Here is a 13,843-nt window from a genome sequence, read left to right as displayed (position 1 = left end):
CCTATGTCCTGGTCCCATACTCAACTCCTCTTGATCTCCATGGGAGTTAAAGGTGCACAGTGCTACATCAGAGTTGCTGAGGCTCTTGCAGAATAAAGCCTTTGAAGGCCTGGGAACTGTAACCTACAATCATCCAACTGAGATGTCCTAAAGGCCCCAAGTAGGATTGCTGTGACCCAGGGAGGCTGAGAGTTGGGTGGTCAGATGACTGTTTAGAAGCAGAGATGCCTCTTTGCTCTAGTATGCTTGTCCAAAGCAATCAGAGTGAACCACTGACTGGCCAGAATCTGAGTGAACATTTTTGATTTTTTTTTTTTTTTTTTTTTTTTTTAAGACTTTTGAACTGATGTACCTTCAGTTGAAAGGCTCTGTGTGGTCACAAGGATGGATCCCCAATCAGTGCACTGCTATTGAAATAATTGGAGCTATAGCTACAGCTGAGGAGCTGGTCTTTATGTGCAAATTCAGATGCAATTGAAACTGCCTCTTTCTTTTTGAACATATCTCTTTTTCTGTGCCAAGATGGTATTTGTTTAGTATGGAAGCAGAAGGACTTGCTAGAGCCAACCTGTTACTGTAAGAGTATTCTGCATTAACTTGGGCATATCTTACAAACCGGATTTTAGAAGCATAAGGTTCGCTATAGCTGACTCCGCTCTGTGAAACCATCTTTTTTTAAGTGTTTCTTCTAGGAATCTTTTTTTCTTACTTTGGGTTTTGACACTTTAATCTGGGTATTTCAAAAAGGAATTTTTTTTTTTTTACAAATATGTGCTGTTTGTGTGAATTAAAAAAATAACTATTTTAGTGTTAATTGTTCTATAGAAGTTTTTTGCTTATTTTATGGTACCTAAACTGTCCTCCCTATGCTTTCATTCTGTTATCTGGGATGGACAAACTTTGGTTGTTTAAGGTTTTTTTTTTTTTTTCAAATCTTTGTGAACAATTTTGGGGGTGTCTGAGACTCCCAAAACTAGTTTTGAATTCAAGAGTTTTTCCAAAAGTGATCAGTTAAAATATATATTCTAGTAAAGTGATGCATGGGCTACATTCCTGGAGTCCTATCGGGGATCTTCTACCCTGCAGAGAAAATTCCACTGAATTAGAATGAGTTCCTATTTAAACAGACACTCCTTTCCTGGAGTTTTAAGGAAGACATGCAAAGGTGTTCTTCTTTAACTGGGCTTTGTGCCCTTTTGGGTTTTTTTTTTTTAAATTATTATAGAGCGCCTCAAAGAGCTGGCCAGATGCATGTTATCCCTCTTTCTGAGGTTGCTAGAGATTGCCTCCAAAATATATATTCTTGCCTTTCAGCTCTCACTTGTCAAAACCACAAAGATGACCCTTCTCCCAAAACATTCATTAGACATTGGCGTTAAATAGGAGTCAACACAAACATGAGAAGAAAAGGAGTACTTGTGGCACCTTAGAGACTAACATTTATTTGAGGCATCTTAGAGAATAACAAATGCCACAAGTCTCCTTTTCTTTTTGCGAATACAGACTAACACGGCTGCTACTCTGAAACAAACACGAGAGAGTTTTAAACAATCCAACTTAGATGATTCTAAAGGGAGGACATCAAGTTGGGTAGTTTAGATGACGTGGTGCCTTAACACCCTTGGCTGCCCTCGGAAGAATTAAGATTACTCCCAAAATCTTAAATGTGTCATTTCTGACTTTCTTCACTTTCCAACTCTAATGCTTTAACATAGCTGTGTTAATTGCCCAGGCCGGGTGTGTGGGTGTATACTGTGCATATTTTTAATGAGATTTTTCTCTCTCTCTCTCCCTTTCCTCACTTCCCTCCACAGTCTTTCCTAAGAAAGCTCATGCTTGCTAATATTTGAGTTGAGCTTTTGAACTCATGTTATCTGAGTGGGTTCAAAATGAGGAAACCCCAAGTCTGCCCATTCCTATCTCTCACTAAGTATTGTAATTCTACGGCTGAGGGCAGAGCTTTCTTAAGAGTGGGTTTGCTCAGGCGGCATTTTGCTCTCTGTGGCAATTTCTTTCCAGTCTACCCACTTACTAGAAATCCTGGATTCCCAGCTCACTCACAAAGGCCTGCAAGCAACTGGGGAGCATGTTTAGTCTGTTCACCAAGAACTGACTCTGTCAAGCCTTAATACCACCGTGATAGGCACCAATAGTGCTTGTGTAGGAATAATTTACATGGAACGACACTCTATATGTGAAGAATACATCATTAACACTCAGCCCTAAACCTAACAGAAACAGTCAAGAAAGTGCTGGTTTCTACACTCTTACTGACAGCTGCAAACAATGAAAGACAAAAGGTGTCCTGGTAACATTATACTCACAGCCCCTAGCTCAGGGGTTAAAATTTGCAAAAGTGATTTAGAGCACTGAAGAGAAAAATCATGGGACTTAACTAAGATAATTTTTGGAAATGGAATTAAACACTTCCTGAAAATTTTACTCCTTCTTAAAAGCCAGGAAATAGTTGGAGGCTTTTTCTAAGGAGACCTTATAATATCACACAGCCTAACCTTATATGCACACCAATATTTTTCTTAAATCAATTTTCAGCATGTTGCAACTATCATCTTGTATCATTTGTTCATTCAGGTAGTTGTGAGCTGGTGGGAATGACAGTTTAATTTAGGAAGATAAGTGGCAAATTAAAGATTCCAGAGTAATTTTTTATTGAAAAACACATCAATGGCCTTGAAAGCAACAAATCATCAGTGCTGTTAGTGTCTTTCCTTACTTGAAATCAAAGAAAAAACCTAAGATCTGCTCCTCTATCAGTGGGGAGGGAAGATCATTTGGAAGCCCTATGAAGTCAAGTGGGAGTCACTTGTATCCTACACTCACTACTATTTCCTTAAAAGATTAAATGGTACATGTTTTAGATAGGCTCTAAATCTTCAGATGTATTACGACTCCCTAATTTGTTGTCTGGGTTAAATTAACCAAAGGAACATTTTGGCATGAGATCATTAGCTTAATTAAATACTGAACTAATCTAGGTCAGCCAGGATTTACTGGATATGGAGTTGGGTTGTTTAAAATGACTGGTACATTCTTTGAATTTGCAACACATGAGTATCAAAGCTGCAAAGCAGGTTGGTCTTGTAAGCTGAACCAAAGTCATGGCTATTTAGGATTTGGAGGGAAAGGAGTTTGTTAGCCAGTAGGTGGAGCTCTGTATTCAGCATAGGAATGGTAACAGACTGGGGGACTGAAATCTGCTTAGCATGCTCCTGCTTTCAAATTGAAATAAAATTCTATCTCACTAATTGATCATCTGGCGAAGAAAAGGGCATTGCATGTAGGAATGTAAATTTTAAAGGGAAGAAAAAGGTTTTCTGGTTCAGAGCTCAAATACGCCTACAATTACTGACCTGTTTTACCTCCATATTCCTGCTTGGTTTCCCATTCTGCACGTTTAATGTGTGCAGAGAGGAAACCCAGCCATGAAGCGTTTGCTAGGGTGCCCTCCTTTAAGCATTTGAGACCTAGCCAAGATTTGATGAGTTGAATCCTTGACTTTCAGGTGAATTTTTTAAGAAGTGCCTGTGTGACTTGAGAGCCAGGCTGCAAAGTCACTTTGTGCCTTTGAAATGGTTGCACTTAGCTTTCTTTCTCCCAGCCCCAACTTTAATTAGAGCTGGGAAAGTGGTTTATTGAATTCCTTAGTGCTAATTTTACTTTGCTTGAAAAAGACTATTTTGTCACACCTCAGAATCACTGCAGTATCCCTTCAAAAAAAATATCCTCACCCAAAAGTATTAAATCCCCAAAAACACCTTGTAAAGGATGTAAAGTGTTCTCCATGAAGGAGAAGAGTTGTCAGGCAGAAGCAGGCTTTCAGGGGACTATACTATGCATGGCATCTATATAATAGAACAGCCAAATGCAAAGCAATACTTAACACTTCACATTCACAAATCATTGTGTGGGTGTTAACTAATCCTCATGTTATACCCGGGAGAGAGGGAGGTAAGAAGTCTATCCCCTTGGTACAGACACAGAAAGAAGTGATCTGATTTACTGAAGGCTACAAATGGTGATGGAGGCCGAGCTTAAGACTTTGTTGAAACGTTTTTTCTTTGTGTCTCTGCTCTATCTAGTAACTTTCACAGCTTCTCTCAGCCCTCTGTGCAGCCTTCTTAAACATTAGAGCCAAAACTAAATGCCAGCCATGATTAAAGCTCTGTGTAAGCTCGAAAGCTTGTCTCTCACCAGCAGAAGTTGGTCCAATGAAAGATGTTACCACATTCTTTCTCTCTCTAGTGTCCTGGGAACAACACTGCATACACTCAGGGCAGGGTTAAATCAAAATGATCCAATAGTTCTTATTTTGCTTCAGATCACTGCTACTAAAACAAAGTACATGCGAGAAATTGTGTATGCAAGTGGAATAGATGAAATGAATTGATTGGGTCACTGCTGACGTACATGTTGGCTGCAGTGTAAAGTAAAATAGCTTCAAAAGTTAATAGCTGAGAGTGGGTGGCAGTGATCCTCTTACTTTTGAGGGTGAAACCTGATTTAAACATAAGGCTCCCAATGGTTTGAAAGCTTTGTCAGCAAAATAATCCTAATTTGCATTAATTCAGGGTTCATCTGACCTAGAAAAATCAACCACGCATCCAGAAACTCCAGATGTGATGGTTTCTAGCAACATTAACTTGGTTGTGAGGAGCTTCCTATATACTGTAGGATACAGTTTTAGTAACACTCTATTGTTTACAATTCACAAAAGAAACATTAATACAAAAATATCATACGGCAGATCCTTGTTAATGGAGCTATATGGATGTATGTGATCTGAGGATCTGGCCCACAGTTTGTGCTCTGTGGCCTACTGTCTAGGCCGATTCCCCACTCTGGCACTTTGATTGCAGAAGGTGGGGGCCCACAAGGATTTTAAAAATTAATACTGGCCACTCCAGGCTGGTATTAACCTGTAACTGTGGGAGTTTTTCTCTGACCTTGGTTTGATAAACGCTGCCACCCAAATGCAAAAAAAACCCCTTGAACCCAGGAAGGAGTACTTGGGAATTCCTCCCTGTAGAATACCCTCAAGCCCTTTCACCCCCCTCTGGGGAAGAGCTGAGAAAAAAAACAAAGGAAATTAGCTTTTGCCACCAGCTAATTAAACAACATATGCACACCTTTTAGGGACACAAAAATTCAATCCTGTTCTTAAAAAAGATAAAATTTATTAAAAACAAAAAGAAAGGAAATACATTCACAACTTAGGCTTTTTGCTAATGTTAAAAGAAACAATTACAAAAATTAAGCATCGAGATAGCTCTCTTGAGGTTCAGCTTAAAGGTTACAAGCAAAACAAAAGCATCCGGGGTTAGCTCAGGGGAGTCCATTAGCCATAAGAAATAAACAGAAATAACCCTAATCACATCTATCTAAACATTCTGATCTACTTACACATTTGGAGTTTCAGATAAGTAGGGTTGAGGTACATTTTGATGTTTTTTCATACCTGGTTTTAAAGCTGCTTACAGCATTGCTGCTCTGTGTCTCCGCTCTTTTCCAGAGAAGCGCAACACACAGACAAAGGGAAGTTATTTCCCCCCTTTTAAAAAGTTCTAGCCCTCCCGTTGGCTCTTTGTTCAGGTGCCCTCTCCTTTCCTTTATCTGGGGAATGTTGTTAACCCTTCAAGCAAGCAGAGAACAGCCACCGAAAGGGACTTTATAGCTAACTGGCTGGCTGGGTTTCCATAAAAGGGAGCTACCCTCCCCCCCAAATCATTTATCACCTACCAAACAGCACTAGGGCTTAGATCCTCAAAGGTATTTAGGCTCCTAATTCCCATTGATTTCAATGCAAGTACTGAGTCTAAATACTTTTGAGAAGCTGGGCCTAGAAACCTTGGTCTGGAGTCTTTCCTGTGCCAAGATCTGCTTCACCCGTCCCTTTCCCTGTGCCAGGTGGAGCAGTAGGTGCAGGAGCCACCAGCTGAGAACTCCACAGTTCAGGGAAAAGAATCTGTCCCCTTAACTTTTGAACTATCCTAACTCTTCTGTGATTGATTTCTCGGGAGCTGGGGATGCTCATTTGAAAATCAGGCCACTGATTATGTGCTTAACTTCAGACACCGGGTTTGAAAACATCAGCCTCCACCAAGACTACTAAATAAAGGATTTAAATATTTCTGACCTCTATGCAGAGAATGTTTATGCCTGGCAGCATCTAGGGGAATTCTTTGCATGTACCGACTCTTTCAAGTGTAAAATGTAATGTTAATTAATACCCAAGGACAAGCTCAAGTTTTCACTGCTTAATATTCCTTCGTTGTACACAAATTTGTGTATTGATTTGGTCAACCTTAACTGAACCTCAAGAGCTGCTTTTACCTGTTTAGTTCTTATTAGAATTAGGATCAGGTAAGCCAGATCAGACTTGGGGGAGGTGCAGGCCCCCATAGAAAACGGAGCAGCAGCAAGTCCATTATTATATCAACTTCTCAGTTAACAGCTTTTTGACTCCTTCCAAAATTTCTCCAAAATGACCCAAATTTCTCTGGCTCTTTGCCATAAAAGTTGTTAATTTTTTTTCTCTTTTAAACTATATTTGAAGAGAATTGGACGAGGCCAGGTCTACATTGGGACAATGAAGTATATCCAAAATCATGTTAATACTTTAGCTGTTTGTGGCTAATCCTAAAAGGAACCTAGGTCACTGAGATGCTGCTTGTCTGTCTGTATGTCTCCAGCCCAGCCCGTCAATCCCAATCATTGTAATATCTGAGCTCAGCACCATCTTTAATGTATTTATCCTCGCACCATCTCTATGAGGTAGGGCACTGCTGTTATTCCATTTTGCAGATGAGGAGTGGAAGCACCTAGGGTTTGCCTGTGAGGGGTGTCATAAATATAAAGGGAAAGGTAACCACCTTTCTGTATATAGTGCTATAAAATCCCTCCTGGCCAGAGGCAAAACCCTTTCACCTGTAAAGGGTTAAGAAGCTAAGATAACCTTGCTGGCACCTGACCAAAATGACCAACAAGGAGATAAGATACTTTCAAAGCTGGAGGGGAGGGGAAACAAAGAGTCTGTCTGTCTGTCTGTGTGATGCTTTTGCTGGGAACAGATTAGGAATACAGCTCAGAACTCCTATAAAAAGTTAGTAAGTAATCTAGCTAGAAATGAGTTAGATTTCCTTTTGTTTAATACCTGGTAAAATAGGCTGTGCTGAATGGAATGTATATTCCTATTTTGTGTCTTTTTGTAACTTAAGGTTTTGCCTAGAGGGTTCTCTATGTTTTTTGAATCCAATTACCCTGTAACGTATTTACCATCCTGATTTTACAGAGGTGATTTTTACCTTTTCTTTAATTAAAATTCTTCTTTTAAGAACCTGATTTTGATTTTTCATTGTTCTTAAGATCCAAGGGTTTGGGTCTGTGTTCACCTGTACAAATTGGTGTGGATTTTTATCAAACCTTCCCCAGGAAAGGGGGTGTAGGGCTTGGGGGGGGGGGGGGGAGTAATTTTGGGGGAAGAGGTCTCTAAGTGGGCTCTTTCCCTGTTCTTTGTTTAACACGCTTGGTGGTGGCAGCATAGGGTCCAAGAACAAGGCAAAGCTTGTACCTTGAGGAAGTTTTTAACCTAAGCTGGTAAGAATAAGCTTAGGGGGTCTTTCATGCAGGTCCCCACATCTGTACCCTAGAGTTCAGAGTGGGGAAGGAACCTTGACAGGGGGATAAAAACCTCCATGGCTGGCCCCATCAACTGAGTCAGGCTCCCGGGGCTCAGGCTTCAGGGCTGAAAAGTTGCTTTGTAGACATTTGGGCTGGGGCTGGAGCCTGAGCTCTGAGATGAGCAACAATTGAGAATACCAGAACTTGGGCTCCAGTTTGAGCCAGAATATCTATACAGCAATTTTTAGCCCACAGCCTGAGCCTCGTGAGCCTGAGTCAACTAACCCGGGCAGGGCAGGGTAGGGAAGGGAATCTTCCTCATTATGTGCATGTACAACACCTGACATAATAGAGCACCAGTGTTGGCAGGGCCCTGTAAGTACTCCTGGTATATAAATAGTAAGTAAACAAGAATGAAAAAAAGAAAGCCCTTAAAATCATGAGTTGACTATCACAAAACCTGGCTGGGAGCCTCACTGAGCCTGTTTAGGATTACCTAGACACGAAGGCAGGGAAGGAGCCCTAGGATGTTTGAGTCATGAAGCCCTGGAGGGTATTTGCCATAGCTCACAACTGTTTCTTAAGCCATTTTTTAAAAGTTTTACATACGACAACAGTAATGAGATGTTAAAACGTCAATACACCACCTGTTCCAATTACACAAAAGCCAGATGAACAATGCTTGACAACCTGTATAATTATAAATGGAAACGGAAATAATTAAAGGGTATTTGATCTATAGAGTCATTCTTAACATCACAGAAAAAATATCTGTGGCCTCTCTTGTTAGTCTGTAGAATCATCACTAGATGGAAAGGAGAAGGCAAGGGCATTTTAGGTTTAATCTTCTTCTATAAGGTAAGAGAGTAATAAAATCCAGAACAAACCAATAATTTATGAGCAAGAACATTTAGACATTTAAAATTCAGTCAAGCTTTCCCAGGACAATTTTCCTGTACACAGACTACTGTCTCCTCACATCAGTGTCATCTGTTCAGCCTACAGATTCAGCAGTAGCAGAGTGAAGTGCTGTGACATTGGGTGACTCTCTTAATCTCTCTCTTCCTCAATTACCCCTTCCTCCAAGTGGAGAATAATAAATTAAACTGTTTGTAAAGCACTTTGAGGTGCGTGGGTGGAATGCAAATACAAGTGCAGGCTATTATTATTAATAATAAACATTTAGATTATGGTAGCGCCCAAAGCTCCTAGGCACGATGAGACCTCATTGTACTGGGTGCTGTACAAACATAGATAAATCCTTAATCTGGAGGGCTTAAAATGGAAAAGTGACACAGACACATTCGGCATGGTGGTTAGTGCACTAACTTCCCCTCATGCAGACAAGGTCAAGTGTCAGCCAGGGATGAATGCGCTCCCTGCTTCCCCCACAGACTTGTCTGCTGGAGCATAAGGGTACAATTTAGCCAGAAGTATCCCTCATCCAGAGGAAGGTGGTCTAGGCACAGCTAATAGTGATGGGACAGGAAAAGACAGATTCAAATTTCCCTCTTGAGCAGAGTTTCTCTCATCACAGCACCTCAGTCTGGCTGGGCCTGAATATCTTCCTCACTTCTCATAGCTCTCCTTGGGCTTGGCTTTTTGCCTGGCTCATTCTTTCCAGTCTGATTATTTCTGCATAGCCTCAAAGTGCACTAGAATCTTTGCAGTACAAATAACAATGGGACTGTCTATTGTTCTGTTTGCATAGTGTCTAGCCCAAAAAATGGTGGGGAGGGATTGGGGTATGGGATGAGAAGAGTTTAAAAAAGCAAGCATGCTATTACCTGGTCTGTCATGCAATACATACATGGAGCTGTGGGTTTGGTATTAGTGCACCCACCTGCGCAAACAAAAGAGGGATGGGAGAAATGAGTCAAAATATTTTGTGCTTGGAAGGGAGGTAGAAGAAGAAACAGAAGCCTTGCTGTGGATGGGGATTTAATTACACACCTCCTATACACACTTTGCAGTGCACGAATTTTAATTTTAGGGCCAGCTGTTGTTCTTGAGGACAAGCTAATTTTAAGCTAAACCTGCCATTAGATCTCAGAGTAATGGGAGCAGAATTTCGTCCCCTTATGCCCTTTAATTTACACTCAATGGGAGCTATTTAGCAGAGCTACAATGCAGGCATACACTGTGATCAACTTGCTCCTCCTCCACAGCTGCCTGAGCCTCCCCTACCATCTTTAAATGACACCTTAAAACACTTCCTTTCAAAAACCTTTTCTGCTTCAAACATAGGCAGCCTGCACAAACCCTTGTTCCTGATTAAAAGGTGCTCCTTTGTTTGGCTTCGGAATCAAAGTATATGTTGACATCGTAGATATGACTGTAGTTGCAGTGTTTGTGCCAACCAACGGAAAAAGCGCTGCTTTATAAATAATGTGTCTTGGGGTATCATTATGCATTTCTCTGTATTAACTGTCTCACTTTGGCATTGGGACTCAGGCTTGGTCTACACTGGGGGTAGGGGTGGGGCAAAAGCGAGCTAAGTCGGTCTAAGTTACACAACTTCAGCTATGAAAATAGTGTAGGTGAAGTCGACTTACGTAGAGCTACTTACCACGGTGTCTTCACTGCTGTAGGTCGACTGCTGCTGCTCCCCATCGACTCCGCCTATGCTTCTTGCTCCGGTGGAGTACCGGAGTCAACAGGAGAGCGCTCAATGGTCGATTGATCAGGCCTTCACTAGATGCGATAAATCGACCCCTGCTGGATCGATCGCTCCGGAGATAAGTGTAGACATGCCCTAAGAGATGGTTGATTTTAGAAGAGTTTTGAATGTGTTTTAGGAACAGTAGACAAAATTTAAAGAGGCAAATTTTCTTCTCTCTAATCTATAACAAAATTTTCCAAGATTGTTACACCAGCCTTAAATCCAATTAGAAACTAGTTTATAATCCAACAGGAGGAATTTGCTGCTAGTGGTACACAGTATTTCCCATAAGTGCGATGGTTTGATCAGAGGCAGACTCAAATGAGAAACTTTAAATGGAGGGAGGGATAGCTCAGTGGTTTGAGCATTGGCCTGCTAAACCCAGGGTTGTGAGCTCAATCCTTGAGGGGGCCATTTAGGGATCGGGGCAAAAATTGGGGCTAGGTCCTGCTTTGAGCAGGGGTTTAGACTAGATGACCTCCTGAGGTCCCTTCCAACCCTAGTATTCTATGAATTGATTCTACATAATTTAGAGTTTCTTCAGGGTGAGGATTTTGGTTATTAAACTAGAGCTGTCTATAAATACTGGCCTTTTTCAAAAATATCACAAAGCATTGTAGGGAAGCTCATGAAACTAATCACACTCACATAGATAAAAAGGGTAGGTCAAATTTTGGATTACAAATTCTAAAATATATTAAAAACCTTGGCTTGGGTTATTTTCCCTGAAAAAGATAAAGGAAAAATGCCAAATATAGAACTGTGCCCAGCAGAACAAGGCTGTGACAAAGAAGTACATGATAAAAATAAATACCCAGAGAGTTAGGGTCTAGAGAGTTAGAGTTAAAGTTTTATAGACAAAGAAACTCCAGGATTTCAGGTATAGGTTTCTGAATGACAAACTCTGACATACAGCAGAACCTAATCCCATTGGAATGTAAAAGGCTATATTTAATGGATAAAGGAAATACCATGGGAAGAATTTATCATGATTGGCAATCATTTGATCCATCCTCACAGTCTCGAGAGGAAATTGAAGTAGAGCTGCAGAGAGCAGGGACAGACGAAAACATTTTTCCTTTGCTAGAAAGAGCAACATTTGAATCCTGCTAATTAAAAGAAAAGAAGATAAAAATCAATCACGCAGATCCGCAACAGTACTTGTTACAGAATTTATTGAACTTACCTGTCTCATCTACTCTAGCTGGTCACATTATTGGTGTCCAAGACTAAGTAACAGAAATGTGGATGTAATGAGACAGGCCAGGATAACTAAGAACTTCCTAAAGGCCAATCTCAAGCTTTATAATAAAGTACAGGAGTACTTGTGGCCCCTTAGAGACTAACAAATTTATTAGAGCATAAGCTTTCGTGAGCTACAGCTCACTTCATCAGATGCATTTGGTGGAGAAAAAACAGAGGGGAGATTTATATACACACACAGAGACATTGAAACAATGGGTTTATCATACACACTATAAGGAGAGTGATCACTTAAGATAAGCCCTCACATGAAGCAGGGGCGGGGAAAGGGAGGAAAACCTTTTCATGGTGACAAGCAAGATAGGCTATTTCTAGCAGTTAACAAGAATATCTGAGGAACATTGGGGGGCGAGGTGGGGGGAGAACTGAACATGGGGAATAGTTTACTTTGTGTAATGACTCATCATTCCCAGTCTCTATTCAAGCTAAGTTAATTGTATCCACTTTGCAAATTAATTCCAATTCAGCAGTCTCTCATTAGGTCTGTTTCTGAAGCTTTTTTGTTGAAGGATAGCCTACTCTTAGGTCTGTGATCAAGTGACCAGAGAGATGAAGGTTCTCAACTGTGTTTTTGACTGTTCTAATTCTTGACGTCTGATTTGTGTCCATTATCTTTTACGTAGAGACTGTCCAGTTTGGCCAATGTACATGGCAGAGGGGCATTGCTGGCACATGATGGCATACTCACATGGTAGATGCGCAGGTGAACGAGCCTCTGATAGTGTGGCTGATGTGATTGGCCCTATGATGGTATCCCTGAATAGATATGTGGACAGAGTTGGCAAGGGCTTTGTGCAAGGATCGGTTCCTGGGTTAGTGGTTCTGTTGTATGGGTTGTGTGGTTGCTGGGTGAGTATTTGCTTCAGATGGGGGAGCAAGTGGACTGTCTGTAAGCAAGGACTGGCCTGTCTCCAAATCTGTGAGGAGTGATGGGTCGTCCTTCAGGATAGGTTGTAGATCCCTTGATGATGTGTTGGAGAGGTTTTAGTTGGGGGCTGACGGTGATGCTAGTGGCGTTCTGTTATTTTTCTTTGTTGGGCCTGTCCTGTAGTAGGTGACTCTCAAGTAAACTGGAGGATGTAACCCCAGGATGATGGTGTGAGGCCCATCGGTCTGAGGTTAGCCGTGACTATTCTGGGAGGAAAGAACCCAACTGGTTGGAGAAGGGGAGCTTTATTGAGGGTGGATCCCTGACAAGGACTGGTGGGGTGCCCCCGAGCATCCCGTCAAAAGCGCCTTTTCCCCACCTGCTTGCCCTTAGAGGAGCCAGGCTGCAGGGGCTGGCCAAGACTGCCTCTGAGGGCTTCTCTTATCGTCCCGCTGTGTCTTGAGGGCGGCCTCATACTTCTTGTGGGTGATCTCGTACACACACCTATTGTGGAATACCCATGAGCAATCACTCGAAGAACTACTAGGGCTATTTGAAAAACGTTCATGAAAGAGGCAAAAACCCAGGAAAACATTTATGAAGTTTTGAATTGAAATCTTCATTTACGACCATTCTCCTAGATACACAGCCAACTGCTGGTCATACCACTACTGGGCTCTGGTTGGAAGCTATGGACTAATTCCAATAAAGAGAAAGTAGAAGAAGCCAAACTGGGAATGGAATTTATTGCTGCTCTAAGCAGTGCTCTCATGTATATTCTCAGAATATTGTTTCAGAGAGCCTACCACCTAACATGGCTGCATCTTATTATCCCCCAGTCCTATTCGATGACTTTTGTCACCCAAATGCTGTGGCGTTCCAAACAGATGAGTCACGGGGAAGATAGCAGGAGCTTGTAAGGAGGATCATGCTGCATAGGCTCCACTCACCTGTAAATTTCAGCCCTGGTTTCATTGTGCATTTGCTCCGCCCCCCTAGCCCCCCCGAGTAGACCCCAACAGAGCATTTTTTGCTCATAGTAATTAATGGTTCAGTGTCAAAGTGGGATAGCACAACGTGAAGTTGCACAGGGATCCATTCTTGGTTCACTACTGTCAGTGTTTTCATTCATTTATCTTACAGGGCACATTAGAGTACACTAATCAAATTAGAGAGATGCACAACTGGGACAGATTGCAAATACTTTAGAGGATAGAAATAAAATCCAACTTGTTATTGATAAAGGTGAGAAATAGTCTGAAATAAAAGCAAGACTCACTAAATAAGCAGAGGTGGTTGAGGTAGGAAAGAGTAGTCAGGCACTACTGCAGAAAGGAAGAATATTAGCTCTGGGAGCAATATGGCGCTAGGCAATGTTAATAGAAAACAACCTGCAGGTTGGAGCAGATGAT

The 13,843-nt window shown here is 41.5% G+C and overlaps 1 long non-coding RNA gene across 1 annotated transcript; it reads right to left on the bottom strand.

Annotated features, from left to right (window-relative positions):
- Positions 1-7,600: 7,600 nt before the first annotated feature.
- On the bottom strand, positions 7,601-11,529 carry LOC119851554. The gene is made up of 3 exons (XR_005291294.2): positions 11,272-11,529; positions 10,208-10,393; positions 7,601-9,481 (listed from the first exon to the last, which is right to left on the bottom strand). It is a non-coding gene; the product is annotated as an uncharacterized LOC119851554 (long non-coding RNA).
- Positions 11,530-13,843: the final 2,314 nt, after the last annotated feature.

The sequence above is a fragment of the Dermochelys coriacea genome, chromosome 2 (assembly GCF_009764565.3).
Source record: "Dermochelys coriacea isolate rDerCor1 chromosome 2, rDerCor1.pri.v4, whole genome shotgun sequence".
Classification (NCBI taxonomy): Eukaryota; Metazoa; Chordata; order Testudines; family Dermochelyidae; genus Dermochelys; species Dermochelys coriacea.
This window is presented reverse-complemented; position numbering and strand designations above follow the sequence as displayed.